The following is a 10,023-nucleotide window of genomic DNA, read 5'->3' on the forward strand; positions in this document are numbered from 1 at the left end:
GAAATTATTTCTTCTGATTGAATGTGTTGATACAAGGCTACCATAAGGTTCTTTTTTGTCCAGCAGTGTCTCCTAGACTTCAAGTACAGTAGCTGTTATAAATGAAGCTGGGTAGTAATGAATCTTTAATTCTTAGTAATAAGTAAAACAGTTCAAAATAATTTTTTTGTGAAGCCCTCTCTGGGGAGGGACTTTTTATGACAGCATGTAGTGAAAGGACAAGGTGAAATGGCTTTAAACAGGGAGAGGGTAGATTTAGACTAGATATTAGGAAGAAATTGTTTACTGTGAGTACAGTGAAATGCTGGAACAGGTTGGCTGTAGCAGGGGTGTTGGAACTAGATGATCTTAAGGGTCCCTTCCAATGCAAACCATTCTATGATTCTATGAGTTATTATAATCATGAGTTTCAGCATTTCAAGAGTCAATAGAACTGCTCAGTAAATGTTTTCCCTACCATATTACACAGTTCTCAATGGGTTTTGGATCAAGCAACATTCTACACTATGTGAGTATCAGAACCTGGAGTAGATAAAGATAGCACTGGAAATATTAAAAATATTTATTCACTTTTATGTTAATTAACAGATGCATCCAATGCGACATTTTATGATACTAAAACTCAGTTTCACTCACAGTTCTACTATAGCCTGTGTATATGGGCTCTATGAACACCTGATACAATTGATGAAAACTGAGTGCTTTCTAAATGTATCTAGATGATTCTAGAGACTCTGGCTTACGGAAAAAAAGATTTTATAACATTGTAAAATTAGTGCATATTACTGGGTAGCACAATTTAAAATTATACACTGTCAGAAAAGGAAATAAATAGAATTTTCTTTGTTTATATTTACAAGTTATTTCTTTAATCCTTAATACATTTCTATGATTCCATAAGAGATCATTTACATTTCTGAAAGAAAAGTGTCCAGCATAGAAAAGCCCAGTAAATAATTCTTTGAGGCTACACAGAAAACTGGTATCTATATCCTCATCCTCCTGATATTTACTAAAAAGTTTAGGCAAGTCTAATATCTCACATTCCAAGGTCAGCAGCAAGCAATAGTAATTAATATAGCCCTTTAAGTAAATAATTTCTCATTTACAATGCTAACACTACTCTTCATGAAAATTTCACTGCCTTATAAAAGAGGCTAAGAGGCAATCCAGTTATTAAACTACTAGATGCATTTTCATATCTAAATTTTGAGAATTTTTTGTTTATTTTGGTGATTTTTTTTCAGTTTTATTTCATTTTCCTTTGTTTTTCTCCTCTCAGTGATGAAAATTAACTTTTTCCATCTTTAGAGACTGCAACAGATCTTTGGCTATTTGCAGTTGCCATGTCAACTATTCTGCTCTTGGTTGTTGCTATGTCCTTATATTCTCACGTTGGAAATTTATTTGGAAAGATATAAAGACAATCTTTCCATGGCCTATATTATCTTCAGAAGAGAGGAAAGGTGGTTTGACTGTCTGTCCAAAGAAATATGCTAACAATAAGTAAAGGAGGAGATAAGAATATAAATTCTATTCATTCATATTTTATTTTTGGTTCTTTCTTATTCCCTTCTTTGCTGTTTTCTAGTTTGTCACTTTTTCTTTTCTTTTTCTTTTCTTTTTCTTTTCTTTTTCTTTTTCTTTTTCTTTTTTTTTCTTTTTCTTTTTTTTTCTTTTTCTTTTTCTTTTTCTTTTTCTTTTTTTTTTTTTTTTTCTTTTTCTTCTTTTTTCTTTTTTTTTTCTTTTTTTTTTCTCCCCTGTAGGGCAAACAACTAGGAAATAAGCTTTTTGTAGTATAAATACTCCATGTTTCATGGTCCCCTAGAGATGCCCTCAAACCACCCTAAGGATACTGGATAATGTCCAGAACTTTATTATAGACTGTCCCTGAAATAAATGGGGATTAACTAAGATCTTGTCTCTTGTGCACTATACACACTGATAATACATTCCTCTTTCTGTACTGTGGCTCAGCTCGTATAGCCTTTGTTTTGTTACAGTAGCATGGAAAATTATGAAACATAGTGCTTGAGAAAAAACTCAGAAGACACAAAAATAATAATCTGCAGTTTTGCCATGTAATCTGATTTGTGTACATCTAATATCAAGTGTAATAACAACTGCTAGCAGGCATCTGTTCTTATTTGTCTTTGCACAATAAAAATGTTGGAAGGCATTAAAGAAAAGGTTTTATGCATATTTTAATTTATACTTGCACATTATTATTAATATTCATGAATACTATTATGAATATTGATATGAATAATCTTACATTTTATGTTTCTTTTCAAACAGCATCCTAAGTTGCCAAGAGTAAGCTCGGAATGTATTTTTGTTCTTGCAATTAGTTCAAGGCCTTGGCTCTAGTTTTCTCAAGAGTCAATTCACATAGATAAAAATCTACAAGAGCTGCTCTAAAGTAATACCTCCTATTTTATGATGCTGGCTCACAATATCTGAGGTGGATGTTGGTGGTATGGCTGTAGAAGCTGAAACCTCCCGCCAATATTCCATTACATTTTGTTGCCATGTGACAGATGGCAGCAGAGTGGCAGTCTGAAAAAATAGCATCTAATGTGATGATGCGTATGAAGCAAATGTGTGTCATGAATTCCTGCATGCAGAAAATATGGCACAAATTGACATTCAGCAATGCTTGATGAACATTTCTGGAGATCATCAGTGGGTGTGAGCACAGTGATGCAGAGGATGGTGCATTTCAGCAGTGGTGACAGTGATAATGGGTCACCGCCACTGGTACAGATTTTTAAGAGCATAACATGCAGGTTCCTGTTCATCGCTCATGAAAATGCATAGCTAATGGCAGTGACAACGTTGAAAAATAGTGTTTTGTAGCTCAGAATTTTGGCTGCCCAGAGAGGTTGTGAATGCTCGATTCCTGAAGGTGTTCAAGACTAGTTTGGATGGGGCCTGGGCAACTTGGTGTGGTACCAGATCTGGAGATTGGCAGCCCTGTCATGACAGAGGGGTTACAGACCAAGCCATTGTATGATTGTATGGATCTCATTTTCCTTTCTGACTGAAACCCCCAAATTGACCTTCACTTCTTGACTTGCTGAGAACAGTTGTGAACCTTGTTACCAACACCTTGCTTTACCTACCAAATTCAGACCCTGTGGGATGGTGACCCTAACTGCACAGACACTGTCTTCTCTTAGGAAACTGCTGTTCTTTGCTGCTCTCTGACAGATGGGTGTAGAGCTGAATTATACAAGGGATTCTGTGACAAAGTGCATGTCTAAGAGACTAAAGTGTCAGTCATCCAAGTTAGAAGAACATCAGCTTACAAACTACTTATGGAGACATGAAGTGCTCAAGTCCCTGGGATAAGACAGGATGCATCAAGGAGTACAGATATAGCTAGTCTATGTTGCTATCATTCCATCCAATCACTGCAAGATCACTATTGTGAAGGTTCTGGAGAATAGGGAAAAGGGAAATATCAGTATAAAAAAAGAATCTTTTGAACAGTCAGGATAGCCTTGATACGCAGAGCTCTTATGGTACAAACCCTTCTGAAAGAACTGTCCAAGCACATGAAAGTCAAGAAGGTAGTAGGAAAGAGGCAGCACATACTTACCAAATGATGTGGCCAAGCCAGAATGAATTCTGGAAATGTACAACTTTCTCAGGGATAAGGGAAGAAAAGTGGATGGTGTTTACTTCTATTTTAGTGTGGCCTTTGATGCAGCCATCATTACAATCTTTTTAAAAGGAAACTAGAGATTTCTATCAGGAAATCTGAACACTTATTTTCTGATTCTTTGATTTCTAACTGTTTTCTGAACGAATATAGGGTAATAAAAAATGAAGCTACCTCAGTTCTGATATCTCCTCTGTCAGTCTTGCATCAGGAAAGATGAAACCAATAGGTTTCAGTTGTGCAGGCTGGGTCCTGGTGGTATTGCATTTAAAAATAGTAAGAACTACATTTCTTATCATCATTAGACCCCACAAAGATTTTCAGTATCATTACTCCCACTTAAAGATGGAAGAACAGACAAATGAAAACAGATTAACTGGCAGGCTTGTTCTACCGGAGGTAGACTGAAATTATCAGAAATCTACAATCAGTGCCCTATTAAGTGGAAAATACTGTCAGTTTACTACGTCTTTCAGTTATTAGCCATCTCTACATCCACTGTAACCAGTTACAGTAGAAGAATCAAGGCAACGTATCATGCTTTCCTTTTAATATCTTTATTTTTCAATGCGTGTGAACAGTGTCTAAGTGAAACTGTAAGGAAGATTAGAAGATAAACAGTATAAAAATCAAACATTGGTAGCAAACCACGTGTCTGTTTAATTAATCTAACTTTCATATCACCTTCTCTGCAGGATGTCTAAATCCAATCCACAATAATCAATTCCAGGGTAAACACCTCAATATTTCACACCATTAAAATGCACCAGGTTCATTATCTTTTGAAGAAATAGAGCTATTATATTCATCAATATGCATCTCTAAGGGCAAGATTTTTTGTTACTTTAAGCAACACCTTTCACATCATAAATTAGATGAAGATTCAGAAAAATGTTTGTTATAGTAGATTATGGTGCAAAAATGTAAACAGTTATAGGCAATTAGTTATTTAGACTTGCATTGTTTTATTTTAAATAAACTTTTAAATATGCAGATTTTAAAACTTCCAGTAAAAATAAAAATCAGCTTTTTAGAGTATCTTGATAATATCTACATTGTTGATTAATAATGACACTAACATGTTACTATAGCACCTAGTGGGTGAGAAGATTGAATCAAGTAATCGCTAATAGAGATTTGTTTGAGGAATATTGCTCTTTCTTCTTAATCTCTCTCTATGTAATGAAAATAGTTTCATGTTGTATGGGAACTGCTGAATCACGGCCTAAACCTCTGATTGATCACCTGAGGCAATCAATGAATCAGCCAGAGGAGCACAGGTGAAGGCAATTCACCTGTGCTGCCAGAAGGGGTGGAGCCTGGCTCTACCTCTCCTAGACCCATTTAAGAGCTGGCTACCAGGGGGGAAGGATCTCTTCTGGAGATCCCTCCTCTGGAGTTTTGCAATGATCTCAGGATGCGGGTAAGTATTCTGTCTATTCTCTTTTTGTTATTCTAATCTGCTTAGCCAAACTCTTGTTTATTTCATAATTATAACATCTTTATATTCATTGATTATACACTTTATTAAGAATTATTTTCAGTCACTCTTGAGTTCTTCTATTACATACTCTCCATGAAATACTAATTAATCATCTTCTTTTGTTTTTGCTAACTTGATACAGAGAACTAGATGTAGAAAGGCTTTTGATTTCTGGCCCTGGTCTCTTTCCTGTGCTGAGAGAAACCTTGACAAAACCAGAACTGTTTTTGTCTGCAGTTCTATCAATGTCATGCTTATAGATAGTATCCTACAGACAACAAGCAAATTCTAAGATACTTCAGAGGTGCTGCTTTTTAATACGCAGTCAGAAGGGAGATAATAAACCAGATGTCTTCAGTGGATGTAAAATAATTCACTCTGAAGACAAACAGTAGGAGTACCTCAGCAACTGTGCAATCTTCCAACAAACTATAGGGTCTCTTTTCTCATTGTGTAAATCACATTATCACAGAATGGTTGAATTTAGAAGGGACCTCTGGAAGACATATGGTTTTTCCATTTGGTCAAAGATATTCCTCAAAATATTTACCATTGTCTTTTTTTTCTGAATTATCTGACACTCTACTTCTCTGTATTTTTCACCCTCCCCAGGCTGCTTTCCTGTGCCTCAAAAGGCTTTTCTTCTCTCACTAAGTGGAGTCACATGAATAATCTTTCTGTTTCAGAGCTCTAACCAGTGCAAATCAATTATGAAAAAGCCATCTAAGCCCCTAAATAACATGCTTCCTTCTCAGAAATTCCTAGTTTTTACTGAAAAAAATTACAATAAACATGACTAAGAAATTCCATTTTCAGGTTAAACACATAAAGTCTGGAAATCCTTTCAGTGAGTTTATACAGACTTGACTCTCACTCTTATCAAACTGAATGCCTGCTACAAGTTTTGGAACTTCCTAGCTTTCCAGGCTTAGTATGTTCCAGTAAAAGCCAATGCACAGCCCAGAGAATCTGAATCAGCAGCAGTAGCAGCAGGAAATCTCTCTTTTAAGAGAGAAAATATACAGGGACTCTTATGTAAGTTAGGCCCACCTGGATATAACTTTTATAGCTTCTGCTGTCCTGATGATGAGGAATAAGACAGTTGGGATTTATAGGTTTCAAGAACTTGATGAGAACATTTGGAGAAGTTTGTTAATCCTTTTATCCCCAAAAGTTCACTTTCTGTTCTCAGTAGAGTTTAAGTCCTCTTACATTCTTGCTTGTAATGGATCTGTTCCTGTTTGTCTTGGTTTCATTTCTTCAATGAACTAAGCTTTATATTGCTTGCCAAGTGAAATCATTAGATTTTTCAAACTTATCAAGAGACAAAACCCTGGACTATGTAGCACGTAGTGAAATGTCAGCCAGCAAAATAATTTTAAGAAAATTAATGAGTGTGGTAACAATGGAGAATGGTTTCCAAATACTGGAAATATAATGATAGCAAAAGGGATTGAAGCTTAAGGGATATGCCACAGGCATACTTTAATATGAAAATAACATTTGCACTTCCCAGGCCAATTCCTCCTTGTTCCTTATGTTCTCACGCTGTCTCAGAAGCCAAAGTCTAGATATGGAGGTCTGTGGGATTGGGAAATGGAAAATCCTTCAGATCAAGAAATGAGCCTGAAGGGATATTTGTGATTGCATTTCTAGAAGAAATCAATTACTGGTTGGTTGTTTTTCCTTCTGTTCTCTCAAGGTGGTAGTTCTCTCAAGGATAACTCATAAGCTCCCATTTTTCTGGAGTTATTTTCATTGTTGTGACATTGCTAAAAGGATAATGTGGTGGGATGTGGGAACTCAATAAAATTAAATATGTCATGGATAACTCCATGATTCCTAGGTAAGTAGTACTATTTGGAGATGTGATAATCAGTGGGAGCCGTGGTGGCAGGGAGAAGGAGTTCCCTGGGGGAGTGAGGAAGGGGAGCATGTCACAGCATCCAATGGGGAGGCTGCTCTGTCTGGCTGAGACAGAGGTGTGGTGCCACTGGGATGTCTTCTAGCAGTGTCATACTATATTTTGATCACTGCTGTTTTCACTCTGCGGAGTATCTTTCCTGTCTAGGAAAACATTTTGTATGCTATATACCACCAATTAATAAAACTGTAGCTGTCTATTACATAAAAGTTTATTAGACTCTTGATTATAATGCTGCAGGTAACTAAAAACTTAACAAAGCAGCAATTTGGGAATACTGGAATTGAGACATGGATTTGCTAATAAAGAATTCGTAGAGTATAAATGTAAATTTGTGTTAAGTGCAGTCGTACTGACATTTGAAAATATCAGTGTGGATAAGATTTATGTATCACTGTTTTCTGATGAATGTAAATGAAAACTTCCTTTCTCCCTCCTCTGGAAAGAAAATTAAACCAAAGCAGTGCTCCTCAAATAGAAATCAGGGTTTTCTAGTGAAAATTATTTTACAGGCTGTGTTTTTAAAAAAAAAAAAAAAAAAAAAAAGTCTTGGGAACATTTAATGTTGTATTTTTGTTCATTTTCATCTTTCTTTAAAATCAATTAGCAACAAACTTGATGGCAATAAATCCCTTTGTGAACTTCAAGAAGCAAATATTTTTTGAGTAAATTTACCAATCGTTCATCTCAAAAATCATACAACAGGAATTTCTTAAAGTCAAAATCAATAGGAGATGCAGCTATGTAAGCCCTCACATTAAGTGTTTAAAATAGCATCACATTTATTAAATAGAGTCTGCAGGCATTACTGTGTAGCTAAAAATGCATTATTTGTGATTCTGTACAAAGCAAGTAATACAGGACAATGATAATTCTGAATGTAAAGAGCACATTTATAGTGACACAAAGTGCAGCATATGATTTTTAGAAGTAAAAATAATTATTTTGCAGGGGATAATAAAAGACTACTGAGAAGCCTACACAGTCAAATTCTTAAAATATGATGACTGTTATTGATACTTCATAGGGACTTTCTATCAACATATGTTACAGAAAACTAGTTTTAACGTACTGGTGTGTGGTATACATGAGTAATTCAAACTTGACGCACAGGTAAGAAATTCTTCAATTTAAAGCATGTTTTGACCTGGGATGTCCAAAGATAATTTGAAATTACTTTTGATTTCAAGTGCAACTGAGGCTGCACTTTTCAAAATTTTTTGGTGTTGCTAATGATGCTTGATGCAAAATTAAATGGCTGAATGTTTTTCCTGTCCTCTAGCACTGTTATTTCTTAAATGAAGAAAGAGTTATGTTAAATGTAGAGACTTTATACCTGTGGAGCAATAAATAAAAATGTGGCTGACACAGAAGAAAAAAAATAATCCTTGAAGCTGTATATAAATATGCAATTTTTATACTCTTATTTTGCAATTCTTGAAAGCCTTTTGATGTTTATAAAATAAGCCTGCTACACTAATTCAGAAAAGCTTGATTGAGCCCAAATCCTTTGCAAACACAAGTTTTATTAAAATGCAAAGCTCTAAACTGCAACCATATCAACACATTGTGTACCATCTTTGTTTATTTATGATATTTGTTTGAAGAGTAATAAAATTGCTAATCTATCAAAAGTTAAGGGAAAGGATTAATTATGATATTTTTATTTGTCGACCTTAGCTTCTTACATATTATTTACTTTTTAATGTACTGTTTTAATTGCTAGTATACGAAATGCTGACCGTCTCTGTAACAGGCAGAAAAACATATGCAGTATATTTATTTATGTTAAAATACTTGATGGAACAACACAGTGACTATTTTTAACAAGGTTAAATATATTAAGAAGGTAACAGAGGAACGATTGGTAGCCAATAAAATGTTCAAATTCAGATAAAATACTTGGCAGCTTGTAAAATATTGCTCTTTTTCCTCGGCAGTTATTATTTAGCATCGCAGATCACAAATGAAGTTCAACTAAAAATACACATTCAGTGGAGACAAAATCAACTACATAATCCACAAGTTTTAAGTTTAAGCCAAGTTGTTAAAAACAAATTGGCATTGCTGTCACTTATATAAGGTAATCAATAATGAAAACAGTTTGAAAATAATAGATATCTTATGGGAATTATTTAAAGTATCATTAATCTTATTTTGTAGATAAACTTGGGAGTAGTGATAAAGTGGCTTCTAAAAAATATCTATAAAAAGTGGTAAGGCTAGCTATGTAAACACCAATTCTACAGTTGGGGTTCTTGTCTTTTGCCTTCTGCTATTGAGTGATTCATGTCATGTTAACTAGTTTGGTAATAAAGCTGAAGTTTTCATTTTGTCATAGAGTACAGCTTAAAGCCCCTCAGAGAGTGACACAGCTGACCCAAGTGATGGGGTAGCAGCTGTGTAGTTCCTGCTTCAGCATACACTGTGGGGTGCAGGCATGCTAATCTGCTCATAACAGTGTGTAGACCATTGTTCTTCCAACCTTCATATGCCCTCTAGGGAACTTCAAATAAATAAGGCACAAGACTAGTTTAGAATGAGAAAATATATATTATATATTTTTTTTCTTATTATATATATCTATGTTTATATAATATGGTAGATATGTTTCAGTGTACTAAAGCAGCATGTAGAAGCATATTTGCAAAGGAAAAGTAATGAAACAGTAGCAATCACAGTAAGGACATCAAACATTTTGGTATTCGTCAGTCTCTTTCAGAACAGGAACAAATACAAAAGACACTGATCCTTTCAACGACCATGAAATCAGCTGAGGATAAGCTATTAAAATCTATAAGAAGGCTAAAAAGCAATTATCTCATCATTTAACTTTCTGCTTCTTGCCCAGATAGCTTGTTCATACATTGTTTTTCAATATTATGTGAGTTTCAGACTGCATTAAGTATCAAAACAAAGTTTTTGAAGTTATAAGACCATGATCTTCCC

Source organism: Tympanuchus pallidicinctus, unplaced genomic scaffold (assembly GCF_026119805.1).
Source record: "Tympanuchus pallidicinctus isolate F22 unplaced genomic scaffold, pur_lepc_1.0 scaffold5, whole genome shotgun sequence".
NCBI lineage: Eukaryota > Metazoa > Chordata > Aves > Galliformes > Phasianidae > Tympanuchus > Tympanuchus pallidicinctus.